This window comes from Lissotriton vulgaris, chromosome 12 (assembly GCF_964263255.1).
Source record: "Lissotriton vulgaris chromosome 12, aLisVul1.2, whole genome shotgun sequence".
Lineage (NCBI taxonomy): Eukaryota > Metazoa > Chordata > Amphibia > Caudata > Salamandridae > Lissotriton > Lissotriton vulgaris.
In genome coordinates this window covers 757,343,765-757,371,596 of record NC_141700.1, presented here as the reverse complement: position 1 = coordinate 757,371,596, position 27,832 = coordinate 757,343,765, and the positions used below count along the sequence as shown (strand labels likewise).

Below are 27,832 nucleotides of genomic sequence, written 5' to 3'. Positions count from 1 at the left end.
TGACGAGGCAGTGGCTGCAGAACCATGGAAGTCTCTCTGCACCAGTGGCTTGATCTCTCCGGCCTTCTGAGAAGTTGCCCTTTTTGCCATTTATAGGTAATGGTAAAGTATGCCTCCTCACTAGGCTATTGTGTTTTTCTGGGTAACATGAATGTGCAAGGCCTCCACATCAGGGTGATTTAGCTGTGGGGGGATCTGTCTTGCTCTGAAGGTATGTATTTACATCAGTATTGGTAGGTGATTAGCTAGTGGTTCTGGGCGTACTGACTGGGAATCTCCCCCGCAAGGACTCATTTGGCCAGCGCCCTCAACATGAGGGTGGAAGCACTCAATCACTGGAAGATCACAAGTGGGAGCTACATCCCAAAGTAACTGAGGTGATCTTTTACTGATAAGGTTTTCTATTTCTCTGTTTTCCACAGCCCAGAACAGAAAGTGTCTTCAGTTTTGTGCCATACACTTTGCCCTTTATGGTCTCTGCTAGATACCTTCAAGTTCAGATGGTCTCAGGGCCCACTTTACGCATAACCACCTATCTTGCTTCTCTCAAGAATATTAAAGGTGTGCAGAGGATTGAACATAGATGCTTCTGATCGCTATGACTGTGCGAGGAAGGCTTGGTGTATGGATCTGTCGACACTCCATATACAGCCACCTCTTCCTGTTCATGCAAAGTGGAAATGCTCATGAAGCAGTATGATCCTGCCCTCTATCTTAACCCACCCCCCACCGCTGCAGCTGCATATCGGGAGATTGAGCAATGCCAGGGACAGTCCTTTTATGTTCCTGATGAAGTCACTGACATCTTGATGGCCATGAAACCTGCTAGTGATTCCTTCTATGCAAGCTTTTGGAAAACTTTTCAAGTGGTGCAAGCCCACAGATAACTGCCCCATTAGATGTGCCCAGTCTTCTTACCCAAGATGGTATCTGGATTTCATTTGGGTTAGTCTATCCCCCTTCAATCTTTCTTCCCTCTTCTGCATCCAACCCAGGAGGAATGGCTGCATAGGTTGGAGCCTAGCCAGGGCTGCGGTGTTACAACATTTTCTGCACGTCATTAGAGCTGACAACCAGCTTTTGGTGGGCTGAGCTGCAGTTAGAAAGGGCAAGGAGGTGCCCAAACGCACCATTTCATTGTGGGTCATCCGTTATATAGTTCAAGTTCGGGCAATTGTATAGCGCACTGCTCACCCAGAGGGTCTCAAGGCGCTTGGGGAAGGGGTTCATTATTTGTCGAATAGCCAGGTTTTAAGTTCTTTTCTGAAGGAGATGTGGTTTTGAGTAAGTCGGAGGTGAGTGGGGAGTGAGTTCCAGGTCTTGGCAACAAGGAAGGAGAAGGACCTGCCACCCATGGTGGATTTTCGGATGCGCGGGACAGCGGCGAGGGCTTGATTGGACGATCTTAGTTGTCGAGTGGGTTTGTAGAAGGACAGTCGAGTGAGGCATTCGGGTCCTAGATTGTAAAGGGCCTTGTGTGCGTGGGTGAGAAGGCGGAATGTAATTCATTTGTTGACGGGAAGCCAGTGGAGGTCTTTTAGGTGTCCGGTGATGTGGTCTTGGCGAGGAATGTCTAATATGAGTCTCGCTGATGCGTTTTGGATGCGTTGTAGTTTTTTCTGTAATTTTGCTGTGATTCCGGCGTATAGTGTGTTACCATAATCCAGCCGACTCGTGACCAGTGCGTGGGTGACAGTTTTTCTTGTCTCGAGGGGGATCCAACGGAAGATCTTTTTGAGAATGCGAAGTACGTTGAAGCAGGAGGATGAGACTGCGTTGACTTGTCTGGACATCGAGAGAGAGAGAGAGATGAGTCTAGGATAAAGCCAAGGTTACGTGCATGGTTTGTGGGTGTGGGTGCTGTGCCCAGGGCGGAAGGCCACCAAGAGTCGTCCCAAGCAGCGGGGGAAGATCCTAGGATGAGCACCTCCGTTTTGTCTGAGTTGAGTTTTAGGCGGCTATGTTTCATCCATTCGGCTACTTCTTTCATGCCTTCGTGGAGATTGTTCTTGGCGGTGTTAGGGTCTTTGGTGAGGGAAAGGATAAGCTGGGTGTTGTCGGCGTAGATGATGTTAAGGTTGTGATGACGCGCGATGGAGGCGAGTGGACTCATGTAAACGTTGAAGAGGGTGGGACTGAGTAAAGATCCTTGTGGTACGCCACAGATGGCCTCAGAGTTGAATGGGGGGGAAGTCGGACTCTTTGAGTTCTCCCAGCGAGGAATGAGGTGATCCAGTCCAAGGCTTTTCCTTGTATGCCGATGCTGCTGAGGCGTTGTATGAGGGTGCTGTGGCAGACTGTGTCGAAAGCGGCGGAGAGGTCGAGTAGAATGAGGGCCACTGTTTCACCGTTGTCCAGTAGTGTTCGGATGTCGTCAGTCGCTGCAATGAGGGCGGTTTCGGTGCTGTGTTTGGCTCGAAACCCGGATTGAGATGGATCGAGGGAGTTGTTGGATTCAAGGAAGGCGGCGAGCTGGTTGTTGACGGCTTTCTCGATGACTTTGGCTGGGAATGGGAGAAGGGATATGGGACGGTAGTTTTTGAGTTCCGAGGGGTCTGCTGTCTGTTTCTTCAGAAGGGCGCTGAGTTCGGAGTGTTTCCAGCTTTCTGGAAAGGTGGCAGAGTTGAACGAGCAGTTGATGACATCTCGGAGATGGGGTGCGATGATGGAGTCCACTTTGTTGAAGATGTGGTGGGGGCAGGGGTCGGTTGGTGAGCCAGAGTGGATGGAGTTCATTAGGCGGATGGTGTCTTCAGTGGTGATTGGGTTCCAGGCGCTAAGCTTGTTAGTTGGTGGAGTGGGATCTGAGGGGGGTGGGGAGGGTTGAACGCTGGGAGTATTCTCGAAGCTGTTGTGAATGCCGGCAATTTTGTTGTAGAAGAAGGAGGATAACGCATCGCAGAGGTCTTGGGAGGGAGTGATGTCGTTAGATGCTGAGGTGGGGTTGGTGAATTCTTTGACGATGTTGAAAAGTTCCTTGCTGTTGTGATTGTTGTTGTCGAGACGATCCTTGAATGCAGATTTCTTGGCGGAGACGATCCTTGAATGCAGATTTCTTGGCGGATCGAATCAGTTGGTGGTGTTTGCGGGTGGCTGCTTTGAGGGTGGACATGTCGGTGGTTGGGTTTTTTCTCCATGTTTTCTCCAGGGCGCGGCATAGCTTCTTGGATTTTTTAAGGTCATCATTGAACCAGGGAGCCTTTTTGCTGGCTGATTTGATCTGGTGCTTTTTTAAGGGCGCTAATTCGTCAGCACAGAGGGCGATCCATTGCTTGAGATTGGTGGCCGCTTGGTTTGGGTCCGAAGAGAAGGTAGGAGGGTTTTGGCTGAGTGAAGTGAGGAGTTGGTCGGAGGTGATTTTGTTCCAGTTTCTTCGAGGAATAGGTTGTGGGCGGTTGTGGGTCAGGGTGGTTTTGTAGTTGAAGTGGACACAGCTGTGGTCCGTCCAGTGGAGAGCTGTGGTGCGATCGAAGGAGATGTGCTTGCTGGAGGTGAAGATGGGGTCGAGCCTGTGTCCGGCTATGTGGGTGGGGGTGTCAACAAGTTGTTTGAGTCCAAGATTGGCCAAGTTGTCCAGAAGGGTGGTGGTGTTGCTGTCGTGTTTGTTTTCAAGGTGGTAGTTGAAGTCTCCTAAGAGGATGTAGTTCTCGGAGGCGAGGGCATGTGGGCTGACGAAGTCCGTGATGTCATCGCTGAATTGAGTGCGGGTACCTGGAGGCCTGTAGATGAGGGTGCCTCTAAGTGTGGTCCTGGGGTCGGTGTGGATCTGGAAGTGGAGATGTTCGGCGGTTGCAAGATTATCGTCGGAGCTGGTCGTGATTTTGATGGTGTTCTTATGAATGATGGCGATGCCACCTCCTGTTTGATTGGTGTGGTCTTTACGGGTAATCTTGTAAGCGTCCGGTATGGCTATGGCGATGTCGGGTGCTGATGATGTGTTCATCCATGTTTCTGTAAGGAAGGCGATGTCCGGTGATGCAGTGTCGAGTAGGTCCCAGAGTTCCGTGGCGTGTCTGTGGACCGAGCGGGTGTTAAGCAGGATGCACTTCATGCGGTTAGAGTCGGAGCTGTGTGTGGAGGAAGGGGATTTGGTAAGGGCCCTGAAGCAGTTGAACTTGCAGGAGAGGCAGGCGATTGGGCCGTGAGTACGACCTGGGGTGGCATCGCAGCATTGTGGTGTGCGTTCGGGGTTGAGGGCGAGGAGAGTTGCGGCATCATATGTGATTCTAGAGGGCTGGGTGCGGCGGGGACCAGGGGGACAGGCGCTGGGCGCGGTCCAGGCGCGGCGCGTGGACGCTGCGCGTTGGTTCATCTGCCTTAAATGGAGAGTGGAGGGGGGCGGAGCGTGGGAGGGGCAGCTGGGAGGCGGGAGCTGGGAGGAGACACGGGCTCACACAAGTAAACACTCCGCAAAATGGCAGCCCGGTACCTGAATCGAAACTGGGGCACAGCCGGAGTGCGAGTCAAGGTACAGAAATTGCCAAAAACACTATTCAGGCTCGATTCAATTCCCCACAATGCAAGGTCAATGTGCACAGATATATTAACACAAGCAAATGATACCAGGCGCTGAATGCGCTCTATCAGGGCAAGCAGGCAAAGAAATTAATGCACAACGATACCAGGCGCTGCGTGCACTTCAAATGCGCTCAGTCAGGGCAAGCAGGCAGCAGGGAGCAAAGCGTCTGTTGGGAGGCAGAGAGCAGGGGGAGCGATCGTTATGGACGGAGTCCAGACGGTCACAGATTGCAAGAGGACTGGGCGCGTTAGCTGTACTCGTGGGTGGGAGGGGCAGCTGGGAGGCGGGAGCTGGGAGGAGACACGGGCTCACACAATTAAACACTCCACAAAATGGCAGCCCGGTACCTGCATGCCCATTCACCTAAGGTCATGTTCGCCGGCATGTCTCTTTCCAGTGACAACAGTTGCTGACATCCGCCGGACAATTATGTGCTCGTCCTTGCATAGTTACAGATCTAATCATTCAGTTGTTGAAGGCAAAACCATAATTCTCGGGCTACACGCAAAAATGGAAAACTTTGCAAGAAACTTTCTAAGAAGACTGGATAATCATGGTGTGCATTTCGTCATTCTTGTATGCTTAGATACTACTGACCCATGTCACGGGCTTTCATAAGGTGAGAAGTCTGCAGAAAGATGTACCCATCAGAAGAAATGCAGCATGCTTACCCGTGTAACAATATTTTTAGTAGATACACAATCTTACTGCAGGTTTGTCATGTGCGAGCTCAATCATTATTAATATACCAAGGTATGCAAACGTATTGTGTGCTGTATTGGTCATTGCTGTGTCTCTCGGTGCCTGTCCGCACACTTCAGTGAGGAGTAGAAAACCTATCATGAAATGACGTCGGCCTGCTGATAGGTGCCTAATATACTCTGGTGAAGTCTCGTCCAAAAGCAGAGCTGCTGCTGAAGTCACATCATCACCTGGCAGTTCTTGTTAGTCATTGCTAGGGGGACATTTTCAACAATAGTGTGAAGCCCGATGGCCATAAGGTGAGGAATCTGTGGGAAGATTATCCACCAAAAACATTATTATAGAGGGTGTGTTGCCTAATTTCAGAGAACGATATGGATCTGGAAGCCATGTCTACCCCCACCACCTCGAACCTGAACATGACCCAGTCTACTTTTGATACAAGTGGTTGAGGAAGGAAGGCTTACAGGCGTCTCCTGGTACCCTTGTGGACTTCTAGACGCTACCTAACAGGAGTCTAGCATCTTGTTGACCAGAATTTGAAAGGGCCCATAACTAGATTGGCCTCAGCCTGAAGATTTTTGTCAGCGATTTATGAAAAGCTTTGCTACTGGGTGTCCCGTGACTCAGTCTGTGGACTTGTGGCCAAATGTAATGAATACACTTACGTTTGCAAATTCTGCAGTTTGCAGAAGACAAGGATTACACATGCAAAAGTTTGATGGGCAGTGATTCAGATTCAAAAGTCTTTATTTCGATTGAGATTTACAATCATAAAAAGTGCATAGTAAAAAGGGTTACATCAAGACTATAATTTTTTCTTTTTTTAAAAAAGGTTGTCACATATACAGTGTTTACAGAAAGATAAGAAACAGTTTCGAATAAAAAAAAAAGACAGTTGATATCAATTAAATAAAGATTACAAAGATAACTCAGATGGTTGTAATCGAATTTTCAAACATGCTTTTAAAAAACAAGCTATACACTTAGCAGCAAATTGTGTTTCTAAAAACTGTAAGGCCAGGAGTGAAGGCCTGCATCTTCTCAGGCCCATTTGTCGGAGGAGAGGGACAATCCAGCGCTTACGTGGGGTCTCATAGTAACTACAAAACAGTGTTACATGTAGGGTAGACTGGTGTGCAATTCCATCACAGGGGCATCTAATCAATTCATGAGACCAGTTTGAAACCCCGGGGAACGAGACAAGACGATAAAAGGAGTCAAAACGAAACCTGGTTAAGACCTACTTTTCATAATTTGACAAAAAGAAGGACGGGTACAACTGTATACCAGGTGAGGTTTGTATCATCAATAGATGGGCGTTTGTTCGTTTACCAACCTCTGAGCATAAGCGCAGATCTCTAAGGTGATTAACACACAGGCTCTTCAAAGCCTTCCTGGATATGTCAACAAGTTAGGGAGGGTCAGTGAAAAACAATGAGCAGTTTAAATCTTTCAGAAAATTAAAGTCATACAGTAACCATGGAATCTTTTTCCAGTGAGCCAGGGACAAACAGTCGGTTATTAAAGACCGAGTAAGGTGGCATTGTTCTTTGGTCCATATACGGTGCCATAGGAGGATCGGCTGGTATCTGATGGTATCTGTTAGATAATCCAGGCCGAGCTCAATATGGCAACCGTAGGTTGGGGCGCTTTGAGGGAGCGCAAGAACGTATTTCAAAAACCCATTTTGAATTGTTTGGAGCTCACTGGTAGGAGCGTAACCCCATACACCTGCACCATAAGTTGCCACGCTTTGGCATTTAGCGTGATAGATTTTGAGCAACTCAGCGGGAGCGGGTTTGCCCAATTTCCTGGAGAAAGACATCAGCGCCGCAGTTGTACGCTGGAATAGCAGTTTTTTACTCGCGGTGGCGGGTTTCCAGGTTATTTGGTCGTCTATGAGAATGCCCAGGTATGGATATTCCCTGGCGTAATCCAATCTGACCTTCTCTATAAAAAGAGGTTTCGGTTTCTTCACTTTCTGGCCAATATGCATCACAAAAGTCTTGCTCTTATTAACTTTTAAACCCAAGGAGAGCATAAACTGACAGTACTTGTCCAGTTGTAATTGGAGCTGTTTTAATGTTCTCGCCAAGATGACAGAGTCATCGGCGTACAATAGGGCTGGGATAGGCTGGGTGTTTATGCATGGAAGATCCTGGCTATCTACCAGCATCGCCTGTTCCAGCCCGTTAGTATAAATGTTAAATAAAAACGGGGCGAGAACGCACCCCTGTCTGACGCCTTTTGCTACGCTAAATGACTCAGAAAGTTCTCCATTTATACTGTACCTCACGCACGCTTTGGCGTCTGTGTAAAGCTCTCGAAGGAATTTAAGGAGGGGAGGATCTACCCCCAAGTCTCTCAGGATTGCCCACAGCTTGGAGTGAATCACGCAATCAAATGCGGAGCTGAGGTCAACGTACACTAAATATAGGTTGCCTCCTTTTGCCCCTGCGTATTTGCCCATTAGGAGTGTCAGATTAAGGGCCTGTTCTACAGTGCCCAATCCCTCCTGGAACCAAAACTGGAGATCGGTTAGGATGTTCTTCTCCGTGGCCCAGTTCTGGAGGCGCCCCAGAATTAATCGCCCAGCAACCTTCCCCAGTGAGTCCAAGAGGGAAATGGGCCTGTAGCAGACTGGATTGTCGCGTTCACCCTTTTTGAAAATTGGTAACAGTACTGACGAGGACCAAGATTCTATTAGGCCGGCCTGTGAAACTGCGAGCATAACTTGCGTGACTATTGGGGACCAGAGATCGAGATTACTCACAAAGATATCGAGAGGTACTCCGTCGGGGCCAGGCGCTTTACCAGTCTTCGAAGAAGTTAGTGCAGATGTGACCTCCTTGAGGTCAAAGTGGAGGTCTATTGGATATGTGCTATCCATGATGGGGACTTCTTCGAAGGACTGTGTGTTTGGGGCTACAGCGGAGGAATCACCGAAAATTTGTGAGTAATGTGCCACCCATTTTTCGGCTGGAACCGCCACATCTAGGTGACGGACAGCTGAGGGGTCTGCTAGGAAGGGTGACTTGACTGTTCGCCAAAACAGCAAGCAGTCTTTGCTCCTTGTGCTCTCATGTAGTTGGGCCCAAAGGTTTTTCTTTACTTCCCGTTTCCGGGTTTGTTGGGCCGATTTATACTTCCTTCTTAGCATGGTTATTGCTGCTACGTCTCTGACTTGATTATGCAATGCTCTTTTTAGTGCAGAAAGGGCTTTCCGGCAGTGGACGTCAAACCACCCCCGTGAGTCCTTGTCGCGGGACTTATGTTGGCGTGTTAACTCTTGCCAGATAGCTTTTAGTATTTCAGCGAAACTTGAAAGGATCAGTTGGGGTGACGAGGTCTCCGCTAAACAGATGTTTATAGAAGGGAGAGTTTTTTGTATGACCTTCTTAGTAACGTCAGCGGGGTTTATCTTGGACCATTTTACTGTAAAGCCATTAAGTTTATCTAGGGCCAAAGATTGCTGGTTTAACAGACTAGTCCTGCTATGAGCTTGTGGAGCTGAATTAAGTATAAGACTAATACTATTCGAGTTGTGATCGCTAGAAATATCTGAGCCTGTTATGAAGTGTTTCAAGTGACCTTTCAGAATTTGTGAGCACAAAATGTAATCGATGGTGCTAGAGAGGCCTCTCCCGTGAAAGGTCGCCATAAACTCAACAGGGGGATTCACTATTTCATTGGCATACTCGAGTTCTAATGACAAAAGACATTCATTCATAGTGTTACCAATGCTAGAGTGGGTAAAATGCGTCATAGGAGAGTCGCATTCATCTTGAAGCCCACAAATACCTTTCTTATACTTATTACACAAAGAAACATTGAAATCACCCCCCACACAACGTAACATAGCGACTGGGAGTACTTTAACCGCTGGTCTTGTATGAATAGAGAAATTTCAGTCAATGTCGTTACACAATCAGCAGGTGGAAGGTTGTTGTATATATTAATGATGTAATAGATAGAACTTTTTTCAAAGACTATCTTTAAAATTTGGAAGCTAGGAGACGTAAGAGATACATTTACAGTCAAAGGCGATATTTTGGTTGAGAGATACACAGCTAAGCCTCCCTTTGATTTTCCATGCGTTGACGCACTGGCGGGGACGTGAAATGTTTTATAGCCCTGGATGTGAATAGGGTCAATAGCCCAGGTTTCCTGCAGGCAGACTATTAGGTGCACATTAATCACATCAATCCATGACTGAAGGTCTACCTTAGATCGAAGACCTGCTACATTCCAGTAAATAACTGGAAGCTCCCGACTTGGAGACAATGTTGTGGTCGGTTTTGGCGGGATTTCAAGCGGTAGCGAATCTTGGGACAGAGTGATTGACTGGGGAGGAAGAGAGGGGAGGTGCGGAAGAGAGGAAAGGTGCGTTAGTTGGGTATCTGGCCTGAGGAGCGAATGTTGAGATGGGTTCATAGTTGATGATTGTCTCTTAGATAGCTCTCCAGTGATGATTGGGTGTTCAGATGTACGTTCTTGGACTGGAGGAACTATCGTGTTAGGGAGTGGTTCCGCCAGAAGAGTTGATGGCGCTACAAAGAGGCCAGGGGTATGTGGAGATACTGTAACTGCCGGCGATAATCCTATGGAGAGGTGGGAGAAGTGAGGTGTAGGTAGGGTTTGAATTGATGGGGTTTGAGTAGAGGTTCCTCCTTTATTGTTGGTGCTAGGAGTTGGTGGTCAGTCAACCATGTCAAGACATTCGTACCTGTTGGTTAGAGGTGGACCTCTCCAGCTTAGAGGAGGAGCGGGAGCAAAATTTCTGGTTCCATAACCAGACCAATGACCCCTGTCTCTATTTCCGTCCCAGTTCCCCACTCTTGTCCAGCTCCAAGAGGGGCCGGCATTGTACCGAGGGGCTGGAGGATAGAAGTATGACAGTCTGTGAGTGGCTATCCCTTCAATAGATGAATGATCACCCCAGGAGCAAATGTGCTCAACTGTGTTTGGATCTACCAGATTCACAATTACACAGTCACCCTGAATGTTTTTGGGTTCAGTGCCCAACCAGGGGACCCTGCGAACTGTGGTGACTCTATTGTCCAGAAAAGGTGGTAGTGGTCTATTAGTGGATAGCCAGTGAATCACTTTGTTTTTCAGTGACCAGACCGGTTCATCCGAGTTGGCAGAGAGTTCGGGAACGCCGGTCATGATCACTGCGTATGGAGTAGCTTCAGGGGGAAGATGGATCGGGTGTCCCCTCCTTTTTCTATTTCTCGGGATGTAGTTAAAACCATCAGATGGTTTTGGTAAAGTAGGGACCGGGGTAGGTAGAGAAGAGGGTACTTTAGATGGTTCTGAAACCTGTGGCTTTGTTTGAGTAGGCAGTGGGGTGGGTAGGGACGTGGGTGCTTTAGGTGGTACTGAAACCTTAGTCACTATTGATGGTGGCTGTTTTTGTTGTTTTTGCGGCACCTTTAGGGTCATGGTGGGTGGATTTAGTGCAGCCGGGCCTGTCTTAGATGTTTTTGAGTTATGTTTAGGGGTCCTTACTTGGCCTGCGTTAGTATCTTTGTTTAATTTCAAAGCTGAAGTCAGTTGTATTAGCTGTTTTTCAACCTGGTGGAGAGACTGCTCTATTGGTTTTAAGTAGGTTCTAATTATGTCCCCAATTTTACTCCGAAGTAGGGTGTTAATGCTACATGAATTGCCATCGCTATCCATACTACCTTCGCTTTCGCAGCTGCTGATGCTCAAATTTGTGTTATCGGTAGAGGGATTAATAGCTTGTGCGGGAGAACAGATAGCTTCCTTATGTAGCAATAAGGCTGAGTCTGTGGGCTGTGTAGGGAGGGAAGAGGTGGGCAGGATTAAGGAATTAAGATGGGAAGAAGAGCCAGCGGGGTTTATTTGTTTTTCTCTTTTTCTTGGGGATTGCTCCCTCGCGTAAGCCCCTGTCTACAGGTGGGGTGGCAGCCGCGCTAATTAAACTAGCGAAGATTGCCGGTGATTTCTCCAGTGACTGTAGTAGTTTGGATTCGGATAGATTTAGGGACGCGGACAAATCCACGGTACAAGAAACGGTGTGGATGTCCGCGTACTCAGTCAGTGGTGGGGCTAGTTCTGAGGGACGCTGTGGGGTTTTAGCTGCAGCTAACAAGCCCATGGAGGAGCGTCTGGCGACGGCCAGATCCTGTGAAACACTGCGTTCCAACAGGGTAATGCCCTGCTCGATAGCCTCATTAGCTTTAGTTAATAAATTGGTCAATGGGGCCAATGATTTGTGCGGCAGCTTGGGCCTGTTTCTTAACTGTGCTTCTAGGAGACACGGTGTGGTGTGTAAGAAAACGAAGTACTAGCTTCGATATAGGTTATGCAGGGAGTAAACAACTTGTAAGCGTACAAAACAGTTACAGATGAAAATCTATGGGAGAAAGCAATTACAAATGCAAATGGGGTGGCCCAGTCCAGTCTTGCCGGTCTTGAACGGGCTTAAATGGGCCCGCCCTTGGCCCGGGCTTCGCCCGCGCTTTGTCTAGCGTGCGTCCCGCGTCGCGGGTTAGCCCAGTTGATTAAGTACTTACAAGCGTGGGGGCGTGTCCGCCGGGGGAAGAGGCACCAGCTGTGAGCAGAGATGGCTGCTGGGCCTCGCAGTCCCCCGGTCAAACGCCTAGTAGTTCTGGGTCCAGCACTCGCTGGGAGCGTGCAGCTGATCCGCCGATTGCGGAAATGCTCCCACCAGCAGCGCGACCTCACGAGGTAGGCTACAGCAAGTTTACCCCTCCTGGGGAGCTGGAAATCTCCTTTGCAGGCAGACGGTGTTTAGCGATATGGAAATGAGCGGCAGTGAACTAAAGCCCATTTTGGGAGTTGGAAAAGCCTTTCCGACTTGCCAATGGGTTATACAACATATTCAAAAGAAGGTAGAAGGAGGTCACGCGCAATGGTTCGCGAACTTGAGCGGAATTCATTGCCAGATTGACTCGGCGTCGGATTCATCACAATCGTGTGTCCGCTGGATTGGCGGCAGAGGTCGAACAATTGCGATGTTTTGATTATAAGACCTATGTCACCAGATCGCTCACAGAAGGGGACAAGTCGGGCGCACTCTTAGCCTGGCTGGCCAACCCCATGCGACGGACCTCCCCGACGGTGTCCATGCGCACGCGGAGGGAATTGAGGTGCATGCCCAACCGGAGATACTCGATTGCTATTTGCGATACTATGAAAGGCTGTACCGTAGTAGACTGGCCCGCGATCCTGCCCTGATCGACGACTATCTCCAATCCTTGGAGATTCCCGCACTGGAACCTGAAATAGCGAAGGCCTTGGGTACAGACATTGAAATTGGGGAAATCCGTAGCGCCATAAAAGGGATGGCGAGAAACAAGACCCCGGGCCTCGATGGGCTCCCGGTGGAATTCTACTCCACCTACGTGGATCTCTTGGCTCCCCGGCTATTAGTGGTCTACAGGGAAGCGAAACGCCTGGGACGCCTCCCCGGCTCGATGTGTGAGGCCTTGGTAGTCCCCCTCCTCAAACCTGGTAGGGAGTCCGATGACCCAGCGTCCTATCGACCGTTATCAATACTAACGGTCGATTATAAGATTCTGAGCAGCATATTGGCGTCGAGACTGTTGGGGCACATGCGTTCCTTAGTACATGAGGATCAGGCAGGATTTATCCCTAAACGCAATACAACCATGAATATTCGTCGCTTATTCCGTTTACTGGAGGAACCACACACGGAGGCCCTGTGCCCCTTGGTCCTTTCGATTGACCTGGAAAAGGCCTTTGACAGCCTGGAATGGGAATATTTGCGTAGAGTACTACTGCGGTTCGGTCTGGGAGAGGGATTTGTCAGATGGACCATGGTACTTTATGCCTCGGCGGCGGCCAGGGTGAGAGCGGGCCCGCTGGTCTCCCAACAATACCCAGTGGAACGAGGCACGAGACAAGGATGCTCGTTATCCCCTCTGCTCTTCGCGCTCGCGGTGGAACCGCTAGCGTTATCGGTCCGGACTGGAGCCTACTTCGGCGGACTACGGACTTTATCAGGACAACAATACATCTCTCTTTATGCCGATGACCTGCTGCTCTTCCTTGAGGACTCGAGCAATGCTCTGGTTGGGGCTGAAGAGGCTCTCACGACATTCGGAGAGATCTCGGGCCTTAAGGTGAACTGGGCCAAGACTTGCCTATTCCCGGTTCGAAAGGGGGAGCCCAGACCCGACACCGCTAGAGAGATTAGATGGGAACCTAGCTGCCTCAAGTACCTGGGGGTATATGTGTACCATGACCCTGCCGATCTTCTGGACGGCAATATAGCCCGCTGTATTCGCGCGCTGCGAGGCAGCATGGACTTCTGGGCCACCTTGCCGCTTTCGGTGGCTGGGCGTATAGCACTGCTGAAAATGGTGGCATTACCCCGGCTGATATATTATTTTCGAGCGCTCCCGATTTGGGTTCCGCCGGCTGTGAGAAGTTGGCCTGATATTCAGTGTTCACTACTCTAGTGATCACTATGTATCAGTCCAAACAACCCTTATGGTGATTGGTTGTAAGTCAACCGATAGACCAGCTATCCTAGTAGCATGGACAAGAGCAGTCTTCGGGCTAAACTCTAGAGGGTGTGTTAAGCCAGCTGTTATACCATCACATATACCCCTTGAAAACCAAGTGAAAGGACACCACACAAGTGTTACGAAAATAAACAGTGTATTTATTTAGATCACAACAGCCCTGTACTCTTTATGAGGACAGGGTACTAAGCACACAACAAAACTCTTACGAAAATACTTTAAGTTGCACAATTTACACAAATGCCCGAGGGGCACGAAAAACCATATACTATGAAAGTGGAATGCGAAATTACTAGCAGGTAAGTACTGGACTAATAGGCTTTGGAATCGCTAGGACTACGTTACTGGACCTTCAGATTACTAGTAGGAGGCCTAGGGGACTCGGGTGCAGAGTGTGCACTCTCACGCGGGATGCGGGGCAAAGTCTATGGGAGCTAGTAAAAGCAAAGTTAGTGTTCTCGGGCGAACCCGATAAGGTAGGTCGAAAACGACAGTGGATCTGGACCCTTGGATAGTGAGGCTATGCTGGGGCACCGAAATGCCGAAGTTACCTAGCCCAGGGGCTGCAGCTGCATAGGTCTGAAAAGACGTCGGGAATCCTCGTTGACGAACCAGGAGCCTGAAGAAAGAGTTGCTGGCAGGCGACCAGTGAAGATTGTTCGAAGTGATCCAAGCCTGGATCGAAGATGGATGACACCTGAAAGCAGAGGGGACCAAGTTCTTGACCACTAGCCAGTGATCAGATGGCACCAGGAGGGCACCGGATGGTAGTCACCTCGACCAGGTGAGTGGGCGACGCTGGGCTCTGCAGTCTCACGGACCAGGAGGCGTTGTCGGCGACCAGGATGGAGGTGCGAGCTGTCCCACGATGGTTGATGCTGTCGACGTCGCTGGACCCAGGATTGGGGCAACAAGTCTTGGCAAATTCAAGCCCACGCAGTGGACCTAAAATGGCGTCTGGAGTGGACCAGGAGGGTCCGGGGTGCTCCTCTTTTGGAAGGGAGCAAGGGCCAGTCTGGAGCAACCAGACTAGCAGTGGTGATGTCGTCGGTCGTCGTCGGGAAGGCCACAAGCCAGCGGGCTAGTAGCCAGACAACGCGGTGAGCAGCAAAAAGCAGATCTCGTGGATGCTGGGGGGCTGGACTTCGGTGCTGGAGCTGCTCAGGGTCCGGGCTTCTCGGACCCCAAAGCACTCACCAGAGGATCCCTCGGCGGTCGTGCTGGATAGAAGTCGTGCAGTTCTGATGATGGCCGGTCCCTCGAGGTCTCGTCGCACCTACGGTTCTCAGCTTAGCTGTAGAGGTAGGTAGAGGTCAGAGGTGCCAGGGAAGCCGGGTCTCGTCGAGCTGGTCAGTCGGATTCCGGAGGAAGGACGTGCAGCAAACCGCAGAGTTCTTAGATGGTGCCTGCGGATGCAGGGTGACTACTCCTTAGCCACAAGGGAGAAATCTTGAGAAGAAGTCGAGAGTTCCTTTCGTAGAAAGTAGTTTCTTGATTCAAAGATGATCTAATTTGGAAGGGTCCCCGCTCCTGCCTTTATCCTAAAGAAAGGGGTGGGTACGCGACTAGGTCCTGCCCTAGGGGTGGGACCAGGAAGGGGGGTGGTTACACCCCTCTCCCATGCCGGACTTTCCCCAGGCCAGGGGCTGGTGTGCCCCTGGAACTGGTTCTAGCCGGCAGATGCGTAGTGAGCACCGGGGTGCCACTTGCAGTACCTTCCTGTAAAGCCCTGCCTACCCAGGATACACAAAACCCTGTCTGGGATGGTGCTAGCACCGCCCCTGACAGGAAACCCTTTGTCCAAGCTCCCCTCGCTGGAAGGACTCCCAGCTGCAGGGGGTCAGACTCGTGTCTGTGGTGGCAGCATCCAATTTGTGATGCTGAGGCTTGAGTTAACTTTAACCGGGGTTCACAGTTACATACATGTCGTGTCCCTCTAGAAGGGTGGAATGCTAACCCCGTCGCCAGAATTGGCGAGGGGTTAGTATTCCAATTCGTATGACACCTTACTCGACATGTTTTGATAAAGCGATACCAAAGATAGCATTTAACCGCGAGGATTATAATGCACTTAAGAGTATATGGTATGCGTTATCATGGAACAGCTATTAGGACTTGGTTCCGCAAGCTGCAAACGGGCTCAGCTCATGCCAGAGCACCATCTCACACGATTCCAAGCACTCTGCCTTCAGGATTGTCAAGGCCTGCCATAGGAGTGACTGATAGGAATCTGTGTGTCCATTTTTAAGGTTAGATATAGGTATACTATATCTAAAGCAAAGGGTGATTACACCACCTTGCCCCAGCTGTCGTGCAGCCAGTTGTGTCAGATTTAGATGGCCAGCCAGGGGTGGCATAATACATGCTTCAGCCCCTGGTAGGCCCTGGGTACACCCTTGCCCTGAGTTACAGGGTCTGATAAGGTGGCCCAGTACCAATTGGATAATGCACCTAAGGTACACATGTCAATTTAGTGGGAGAACAGCTAGGTTGTGGGTCTGATTGGCAGGCCCAAAGCCAGAGAAAGTCGTAAACCAGTGAAACAAAAGCAAAAAAATCTGGGTGATCATAGCATTGCAGACCCTACTCTCCTACACCGGCCACCTTCCGGCTCTTGAGGTCTATGTTGGTGGGGTTCCTCTGGGGGTCAGGCCGCCGAAGGGTGGCGCTCAAGACCCTGATGAGACCAAAATCGGAGGGCGGCCTAGCGGTGCCGGATTTCGAAAAATACTATTTAGCGGCTCAATTGCAAACCTCCACCCAGGAGATAGCGAGAGAGTGCCGAGGCCCGGAGGATGGGAGAGGCAGGGGAATGCCCAGACACGTTATCTCTTACATTGCATTACGCCAGCGCTTAGCTCTGAAAGACCTTACGCTCGAGGAACGGACTATACGGCTGTGCTGGAATCGTGCCCACGCCCGGGGGGAGCTGAAACTCCCGTATGCTCCGGAGATTCCATTGGGGATGATAACTGCCTTGCCGCACGGTGGAGACTGGTCGCGCTTAAGGCACTGGGAAGATGCAGGGTTGCAGTTAGTGGGAGACCTCTATGAAGATGGGGTGTTACTGCCCTTCCAGGAGATTCTGGCCCGCTTTGACGTTCCCCGAGGCGACTTCCTCCTTCACGCAGCTGTTATTAGAGCAATACAGATGCACTGGAAGAGGGGTATGGAGGAACCACCAACATCACCGGTGTGCCAGTATGTTATGATGTCCTCGGGGACAGTCAAGGCGGTCACGTGTTTGTATAATAGATTAATTAATGAGGGTCTGCCCCCGCTCGACGTACTACGGAACCGGTGGGAAGCCAACATAGGGAAAGATATACCGTAAACGACGTGGGCACAACTGATGCGTCGGGCCTGGAAAGGCACGCGCCACGCCCGGTTTCAATTGGTTCACTTTTATGTACTTCACAGGGCCTACCTGACTCCGGCGAAAATCCAACAATACTTCGCCGCAGACACGGCGGCTTGCCCCAGATGTCGAGCACCCGCGGCGGACCTCATACATATGCTATGGTCCTGCCCAGCACTGTCCTCCTACTGGCACCTGATAGAGGACACCCTCAATGGGGTCACTGGGAGAGCCTTGACTTTTGACGCGGCGGTGGGGATCCTACATTGGTTCCCTCATACCCCTAAAAACAAAATCTCTAGTAAATTTATTGACCTAGGGCTCATTCTCGCAAAGAGAGATAACCAGGCATTGGAAGGCACGAGTTGGTCCAACAGGCGCTAAATGGCACAATGAACTTCTGAAGTGGGCCACGGGGGAGAGCACCCTACGATACCAGCTGGCGAGGCGACAGCAGAATGAGAGGGCGCTGGAAGTTGCATTGGAATGGGAGACTTTAGTGCAGGCCTTGCGAAATTACAGCGCTTCCAGCGATTCCGAGAGTGATGACGCAGCACAACTTGAGTCCCGTTAGGTGCCCATAACACTGATCTCTACGCAGTTGATTAAGGTCTCTTTCCACAAGCTCTTCTTACACACACACCACACTGATGGCAGGGCTGGGCGGGGGGAGGGGGTAGATAGGGGCAGAGGGGAGCGTAGATCGCTTTCATTTTATTTTACTATTATCCTGAGTCCTTTCACATTAAGTGGTTAATCCCCTCTCCTCTGGGGATCGTTGGGTTGAGTGGGTGTTGGGGGGGTTTTCTTTTAGGATGATTTAGAAAAGCAGATGAAGATCGCTCGTTTATCTGGATCAACCCCAGCAATATGCCGGATCCCCATATGCGACCTTATCGCAGACGCCGCCCGACCCTTGGGTTGTGGCCTGAATGGCTGTGTATAGAAGGTGTTTCCTCACGGGGGATCTGTTGTTTTTCTTTTCCATTGAAGTTGTGTCGCTGATCTATCATGTAACTTTGGCTAATTCCTGCAATAAAAATATATTTAAAAAAAAAAAATCGTGTGTCCGCTGGACCTTTGATTTCCCTGATGTCAGACTGGTGAACGCGTGTCAAACGCATTTATTGGACACAGCAAAGCGCTCCCTTCAAACAACCCATTCCTTGACTCTATACCACTAAGGTTGCCTGCCCGTGCTCTGTCCTGATGAAGGCCCCACTGCAAGGACAGCATTAATACCTGCGTATTTTCGAGGGTCGAAACGTCGACAACCGCCTGTTTTTGATTATCAACTTCACGCCCTAATTTTTCATTGATTGTACTATGTGAAGTATGACTTGTTTTGATTTACAATTTGAACTTATGGTCCTTTGTTTTGTACATAGTATGTAATTTTGCCAACCAAATGGTTTCAATTGGTTGATTGTACTGTCACTAAATCTCCCCCCCCCCACCCCCCCATCACAACATCCTCACATGATCACACACCCCCCTCCCTCCCCGGGGCACTGTTCAACCACTTATTCATTTATTGTTCAAATGTCCAGTATACAATCCCATTGTGATTAAAACAATGTGGATGGATTCAATGTCTTTGTGATTATTTTGTATCATTATTTATATTTTTTTCTACTCATGCTGGGACCCCTTCCTCTGAGTACTTAGCTAGCCCAGGTCCCAGTGACTACATTTGGGTAAACCCCCTATTAATACATCATTTTCCCATAAGGGACACACATGCTTAATGCAATATTTGCCATTTGAGGATGTAAATGCAAGGACGGTGGTCTATTATCCAGTGCAGTCTACCTTCCCTTCAATCCGAAGTCCATTGCACAAGGTGGGAAATAGCAGACTGTGTCATTAATATTTATTAGGAAGGTTGTTTTATGACCCTCTGCAAAATGTATGCTGTGACCTGTACATGGGTCTCATTGCAAATTGCATCCCCATTCGCAAACCAGTCGATGTGCAGTTTGCACATCCTTGGTTTGCCAACTGGGAAAGTTCATCAGGCCCATGTCCTTCCATGCATTGGATACCATCTCCCATGCACACATGAATGATCCTTCAGATATTCCTTATTACTGCATAGTAGGTAAATCAACACTATTTTCCTGCAATGTTCACATCCTTGGTCTGGCTGCTCTGTCCTATGACCATAGACAGCCACACACCTTACCAGTTGAGCCCTGTTTGCCACACAAAAAACATGGACCTCGAATCTTACAAATTTGACCTTAATCGAAAGACCTTGTGCACTATCAGTGTGGATGAATTATGTTGTATTGAGATTCTCGCGCATAGGTACCTTAGTCCTGCACTTCTAGGCAAGTGGAATCATATGGCCATGAGATTCCACGTAGCCTTTTAAAGGCGAACGTTCTCCGGTAGTCAGTTGATTGATGGCCAGCAAAGAGAATACCTATCCATGTTGTGAAGCCAATAAAGTCACCTACCTGTGCTTGCGTATTTCCTTTTTAACAAATGTGTTGACGAGCTGGCCAGTACGAGCAGTGACGGTGAGGACTGTGTGACTATTTTGGCAGTGACGGTGTGACGCAACTTTAACATATTACTTGTTCCAAATAGGCAGTTCTATGTTTCCACTTCTCCCCCTCATCAGTGAATCATCAAAAAAACAAGGGGATCATTCGATTTTCGTCTCCCCCCTGAAGCCAACCCATGTTTTGGCTATGTTCCCCCACCCTCAGGTGACATCTTGCCTGGATTTTGATTTCTGACTAGTTGGGAGGTAGGACTCCCTGTTGGGATTCAGGCCAAGTCAACGCCTACAGTATTGGGACGCCGGCCAGCACAGACCTCCACGCCTTACCACATTAGATCCACAATGATAAATTCATTCTCTTGGCAAACTCTGCTGCATCATCCCACGGGGCAGCTCGGTTCCTTTTTCATCTCCAAGTGAGCGCGGGGGTGTAACTGTGCACCTGTTGAGTAAACAGATATGCCACAGACGAGTGAGTCAGCAAGGCGTGCGGATACCAGTTCTTTTGTCTGTCGTGGTCTCCATCCACTCCTTCTGGATCCCGTCATGGCTCTCCCTCCAGCGTGGGCACCGTGACTGATGTCGGTGAATCTGAACTTCTCGTCACCTGCCCCCTGAGTAAGCAAGTGAGTAGGGAAGAGATAGGTTTTTGTAGTACTGGGTGTCCCACTCCTTCCAGGAACTCACCTGGTGACATCCCTACCCTTCTGTTACCAGAAGCCCAGGTGTTTGTGTGTGTGTGTGTGTAACCTGAGGCTACAAGTGTGGGCGGTTGCGCCATCTGTATACAGGGCTGGTGGTCAGATGCTCAAGTAAAAGGAACTTGACTGTCTTTAGGTGGTAACCTGAACCAGTGAACCCTTGAACAAATGTGTGAGAGCCTCTGCGCTGCAGCCTCATGTGGCCCTCCTGCATAAATATATGCACAAACCATTGTTGATCGCACACTCACTGACGCCACGCTAAGCTCCCAGCAGCCTCATGAGTCCTACAAATCAGTGGCATAAGGCTGAGCTGTCCAGTTCTACAGCATCAATGGTCTCATAATAGCTACCACAGTTACCCATGTTATACTCGGCTCTCTCAGAACAGCCTCATGGGCTGCACACTCTCTGGCATCAAGTTAAGATCTGCTAGCAGGACACGTTCATGGGCTCAGCACCCTCATGGACTCGGTATGAACTGGCATAAAGCTGAAGAGTGGTAGTAGTGCAGCCACATGGGCTCCCCAAGGTGGTCTCTCCCAGAGTTGAGCATCATGAACGCCACATTTGCTGATCTCAAGCAGAGATCTACTGGATCCAACAACAAAGGGATGGAAGGAATGCTTGGATTAATCTCAAACTGGCAATTGCTCATGGATTGCCAGTAGCACAGTTTTATGGGCACGGGGCTCACTGCCATCATGCCGAGCTCTAGAAGCAGTACATCCTGATGAGCTTTTCACTCGCTGACATCAGGCTTGTCTCTGTTCATAGTACAGCCATCGTCTATTCCCTCTTAATGGCTTAAAGCTTAGCTCTGCTGGTTTTACGGCCTTCTGGGGTCTACAATCGCGGACATCAAGTGGAACTCTGCCAGACCCACATCAAGGAGCCCACAAACACCAAACTGAATTGCAATAAACTCTGCTCCTGTATTGGGAGTCTAGCACTATGAGTGATTGGGATAAACTCTGCTCCCGTACTGTTGGGACTCTAGCACCATGGGTGTTTGCGATAAACTCTGCTCCTGTACTGTTGGGACTCTAGCACCATGGGTGTTTGCGATAAACTCTGCTCCTGTACTGTTGGGACTCTAGCACCATGGGTGTTTGCGATAAACTCTGCTCCTGTACTGTTGGGACTCTAGCACCATGGGTGTTTGCGATAAACTCTGCTCCTGTATTGTTGGGACTCTAGCACAGTGAGTGTTTGCAATAAACTCTGGTCCCGTACTATTGGGACTCTAGCACAGTGAGTGTTTGCAATAAAATCTGCTCCTGTATTGTTGGGAGACTAGCACCGTGAGTTTCCAATAAATTCTGCTCGCGTACTGTTGGGACTTTAGCACCGTGAGTGATTGAGATAAACTCTGCTACTGTATTGGGAGTCTAGGACTGTGAGTAAATGGTATAAACTCTGCTCCTGTAGTGTTGGGACACTAGCACCTTGAGTGCTTGCAATAAACTCTGCTCCTGTATTGTTGGGACTCTAGCACCGTGAGTTTCCAATAAATTCTGCTCCCGTACTGTTGGGACTTTAGCACCGTGAGTGATTGAGATAAACTCTGCTACTGTATTGGGAGTCTAGGACTGTGAGTGAATGGTATAAACTCTGCTCCTGTAGTGTTGGGACATTAGCACCTTGAGTGCTTGCAATAAACTCTGCTCCTGTATTGTTGGAACTATAGCACCATTGGTGTTTGCAATAAACTCTGCTCCTGTACTGTTTGGACTCTAGCACCGTGAGTATTTTCAATAAACTCTGCTCCCGTACTGTTGGGACTCAAGCACCGTGAGTGTTTGCAATAAAATGTGCTCCCATACTGTTGGGACTCTAGCACTGTGAGTGTTTGCATAAACTCTGCTCCTGTACTGTTGGACCTATAGCATTATTGGTGTTTGCAATAAACTCTGCTCCCGTACTGTTGGGACTCTAGCACCATGAGTATTTGCAATAAACTCTGCTCCTGTACTGTTGGGACTCTAGCACCGTGAGTGTTTGCAATCAACTCTGCTCCCATACTGTTGAGAATCTAGCACAGTGAGTGTTTGCAATAAAATGTGCTCCCGTACTGTTGAGACTCTAGCACCGTGAGTGTTTGCAATAAACTCTGGTCCCGTACTATTGGGACTCTAGCACAGTGAGTGTTTGCAATAAAATCTGCTCCTGTATTGTTGGGAGACTAGCACCGTGAGTTTCCAATAAATTCTGCTCCCGTACTGTTGGGACTTTAGCACCGTGAGTGATTGAGATAAACTCTGCTACTGTATTGGGAGTCTAGGACTGTGAGTGAATGGTATAAACTCTGCTCCTGTAGTGTTGGGACACTAGCACCTTGAGTGCTTGCAATAAACTCTGCTCCTGTATTGTTGGAACTATAGCACCATTGGTGTTTGCAATAAACTCTGCTCCTGTACTGTTCGGACTCTAGCACCGTGAGTATTTTCAATAAACTCTGCTCCCGTACTGTTGGGACTCGAGCACCGTGAGTGTTTGCAATAAAATGTGCTCCCATACTGTTGGGACTCTAGAACTGTGAGTGTTTGCATAAACTCTGCTCCTGTACTGTTGGACCTATAGCATTATTGGTGTTTGCAATAAACTCTGCTCCTATACTGTTGGAACTCTAGCACCATGGGTGTTTGCGATAAACTCTGCTCCTGTACTGTTGGGACTCTAGCACCATGAGTGTTTGCAATAAACTCTGCTCCTGTACTGTTGGGACTCTAGCACCGTGAGTGTTTGCAATCAACTCTGCTCCCATACTGCTGAGAATCTAGCACAGTGAGTGTTTGCAATAAAATGTGCTCCCGTACTGTTGAGACTCTAGCACCGTGAGTGTTTGCAATAAACTCTGGTCCCGTACTATTGGGACTCTAGCACAGTGAGTGTTTGCAATAAAATGTGCTCCTGTATTGTTGGGACTCTAGCACCGTGAGTGTTTGCAATAAACTCTGCTCCTGTACTGTTGGGACTCTAGTACAGTGAGTGTTTGCAATAAAATGTGCTCCCGTACGGTTGGGACTCTAGCGCCGTGAGTGTTTGCAATAAACTCTGCTCCTGTACTGTTAGGAATCTAGCACCATGGGTGTTTGCAATAAAATGTGCTCCTGTACTGTTGGGACTCGAGCACCGTGAGTGTTTGCAATAAACTCCTGCTCCTGTATTGTTGCAACTATAGCACCATTGGTGTTTGCAATAAACTCTGCTCCTGTATTGTTGGGACTCTAGCACCGTGAGTGTTTGCAATAAACTCTGCTCCTGTACTGTTGGGACTCTAGCACCATGAGTGTTTGCAATAAACTCTGCTCCTGTACTGTTGGGACTCTAGCACCGGTCCACAGACACGCCATTGAACTATGGAATCTACTAGACACCATCTCTCCAGACATCGCCTTCCTAACAGAAACATGGATGAACGCTTCCTCCGCCCCAGACATCACTATTGCCATCCCTGAAGACTACAAGATCACACGCAAGGACCGCACCGGCCACACAGGAGGAGGAATCGCTATCGTCCATAAAAAATCAATCCACATCTCAACCAGCTCTGACGTCAACCTCGCCAACTCTGAACACCTTCACTTCCAGATCCACACCGACCCCAAGACCACACTCAGAGGCACCCTCCTTTACAGACCACCAGGACCCCGCGCAAAATTCAGTGAAGACATCACGGACTTCATCACTCCACACGCGCTCCCCTCCAAAGATTACATCCTTCTGGGAGACCTCAACTTTCACCTTGAAAAGAACAACGACCGCAACACCGCCACCCTCCTGGACAACCTCGCAAACCTCGGACTTAAACAACTGGTCACTTCCCCCACCCACATCGCAGGTCACACACACGACCCCATCTTCACCTCCAGCAATCATGTCTCCTTCAGCCACACTACGGATCTCCTCTGGACTGACCACAGCTGCGTTCACTTCACATACAACAAGCCGAAACCCACCAACCACCTCCAACCAACTCTGCAAAGAAACTGGAACAAAATCACCATCGACCAGATCTCCTCATCGCTCCTTCTAAACACCCCAGCCCACTCTTCTAACCCAGACCAAGCCGCCGCCAACTTCACCCTATGGTTATCCAACACCACCGACACCCTAGCACCACTGAAAAAACGTCAACGCAAACCTAGCAGCAAGAAGGCCTCATGGTTCAACGATGATCTTAAGAAGTCCAAGAAACTCTGCCGCTCCCTTGAAAAAGCCTGGAAAAAAGACCCATCCACTAGCACCAAGGACGCCTTCAAAAACGCCACCCGCACACACCACCAACTAATCCGAAAGGCCAAGAAAACAGCATTCAAGGATCGACTAGATAACAACGCCCACAACAGCAAGGAACTTTTCAACATCGTCAAGGAATTTACCAACCCCTCGGCCAACTCCAACGACATCACCCCTTCTCAAGCCCTCTGCGACTCCCTGGCTTTATTCTTCCACAACAAAATTGCAGACATCCACAACAGCTTCGACAACCAACCTGAAGACCAACCCACCCAACCATATGCTGAACATTCTCCCCCCTTGAACGCTCTTAACGACTGGAACCCAATCTCCACTGAGGACACCATCCGCCTGATGAACTCCATCCACTCAGGATCCCCCATAGACCCATGTCCTCACCACATCTTCAACAAAGCAGACTCCGTCATAGCACCGCACCTCCGAGACGTCATCAACTGCTCCTTCAACTCCGCCACCTTCCCGGAAAGCTGGAAACACGCTGAACTCACCGCCCTTCTGAAAAAACCCACAGCGGACCCCACCGAACTCAAAAATTACCGCCCCATATCGCTCCTTCCTTTCCCAGCCAAAGTCATCGAGAAAGCTGTCAACAACCAACTCGCCGCCTTCCTCGAAGCCAAAAAATCCCTCGACTCCTCACAATCTGGCTTCCGAGCAAAACACAGCACTGAGACCGCCCTCATCGCAGCAACAGACGACATTCGAACTCTACTGGACAATGGAGACACAGTCGCCCTCATCCTCCTCGACCTCTCTGCAGCCTTCGACACAGTCTGCCACAGTACCCTTTTACAACGCCTCAGAAACATCGGAATACAAGGAAAAGCACTTGAATGGATCACCTCGTTCCTCACCGGAAGAACCCAGAGAGTCCGCCTTCCACCATTCAAATCCGAAGCCACTGAAGTCATCTGTGGCGTACCACAAGGATCCTCACTCAGTCCCACCCTCTTCAACGTATACATGAGCCCCCTTGCGGCCATCGCTCGCCAACACAACCTCAACATCATCTCCTACGCGGATGACACTCAACTGATCCTTTCTCTCACCAATGACCCCAGCACCGCCAAATCAAACCTACACGAAGGAATGAAAGAAGTTGCCGAATGGATGAAACAAAGCCGTCTGAAACTGAACTCAGATAAAACAGAAGTCCTCATCTTAGGTACATCCCCCTCTGCATGGGACGACTCTTGGTGGCCGGAAGCCCTTGGAAAAGCACCCATCCCGACAGACCACACACGGAACCTAGGCGTTATCCTGGACTCTTCACTCTCAATGAACAGACAAGTCAACGCCGTATCCTCATCCTGCTTCAACATTCTTTGCATGCTCAAAAAAAACATTCCGCTGGATCCCCACCGAAACCAGAAAAACAGTCACCCATGCTCTGGTCACGAGCCGACTGGACTACGGAAACACCCTCTACGCAGGTACTACCGCTAAACTCCAGAAGAAACTCCAACGAATCCAAAACGCCTCAGCCAGGATCATATTAGACATCCCACGTAACGAACACATCTCTGGCCACCTGAAAGACATCCACTGGCTACCCGTCAATAAGAGGATCACTTTCCGACTGCTAACCCACGCACACAAATCACTCTACGACATCGGACCAGAATGCCTCAACTCACGACTGTCCTTCTACACCCCCTCCCGCCAACTACGTTCTTCCAGCCAAGCCCTCGCCACTGTTCCCCGCATCAACAAGACCACCATGGGAGGCAGATCCTTCTCATACCTAGCAGCTAAAACATGGAACTCACTCCCCACCTACCTTCGCCTTACCCAGAACCACCTAGCTTTTAGAAAGCAACTTAAAACGTGGATATTTGACAAGTAAGCGTCCTCCCCTCCCTAAGCGCCTTGAGACCCTCTGGGTATGTAGTGCGCTATATAAATTCTCTGACTTGACTTGAGTGTTTGCAATCAACTCTGCTCCCATACTGTTGAGATCTAGCACAGTGAGTGTTTGCAATAAAATGTGCTCCCGTACTGTTGGGACTCTAGCACCGTGAGGGTTTGCAATAAACTCTGCTCCTGTACTGTTGGGACTCTAGCACAGTGAGTGCTTGCAATAAAATGTGCTCCTGTATTGTTGGGACTCTAGCACCATGAGTGTGTGCAATAAACTCTGCTCCTGTACTGTTGGGACTCTAGCACCGTGAGTGTTTGCAATAAACTCTGCTCCTGTATTGTTGGAACTATAGCACCATTGGTGTTTGCAATAAACTCTACTCCTGTACTGTTGGGACTCTAGCACCATGGGTGTTTGCAATAAAATGTGCTCCTGTACTGTTGGGACTCTAGCACTGTGAGTGTTTGCAATAAAATGTGCTCCCGTACTGTTCGGACTCTAGCACAGTGAGTGTTTGCAATAAAATGTGCTCCCGTACTGTTCGGACTCTAGCACTGTGAGTGTTTGCAATAAAATGTGCTCCCGTACTGTTCGGACTCTAGCACTGTGAGTGTTTGCATAAACTCTGCTCCTGTACTGTTGGGACTCTAGCACCATGGGTGTTTGCGATAAACTCTGCTCCTGTATTGTTGGGACTCCACCACCTTGAGTGTTTGCAATAAGCTTTGCTCCCATACTGATTGGACTCTGGCTCACAAAGCACTGTTGTCTCCTGGCTCCGCCATTGCCCTGACCACTGCGACCAGAACACACTAGTCCTTATTCCCTGGTGCTCAGGCATCCGCTCTCAACATCGCTTGTACCCGCAACAATATTTCAAGTCTGTGCTCTAGAAACGTGAAACTTCTGCTTACCATGGTGCCCTTAGTTTAATACATCAGGTGTGCTTGCACCAGGACTTGCCATTAACCAATGCCAGTAAATGTTCTCGGAAGAACCAGAACATTTAAATAATTCTAAACGCCCCTCGAGACCTTGTATGTCACAACAACCCATCCTCATACACTCCACAGCTGAAGAATGACCTCTCTGAGCCGTGGGTCCTTCAGACGGTCGACACCTGACCGGCCCTGGAGACCTTTGCTCCATCACAGAGAGCAGAGGAAATGGAAAGGCTCCTGATAGTTTGTCTCTAAAAAGACTGGCAGGGCAACTTGTGAAAGTGCTGACCTAGCAGGTATAGACAGAACTTTGTTTTGGTGATGAGAATTGACAAACACCTTCCATCTTTCTCACGTCCCTTCGCGAGGAAATGCAGGAGACAATGTGAAGCCACCGGTTTAGGAAGATGGGACTTCCTGTATCTAATCGGG

General features: G+C 49.3%; 1 protein-coding gene across 1 annotated transcript in view; it reads left to right on the top strand.

The window, feature by feature from the left end:
* KDM6B (lysine demethylase 6B) overlaps positions 1-27,832 on the top strand; it is an 823,670-nt gene that overhangs the window by 105,271 nt on the left and 690,567 nt on the right. The gene's annotated exons all lie outside the window — the stretch shown is intronic.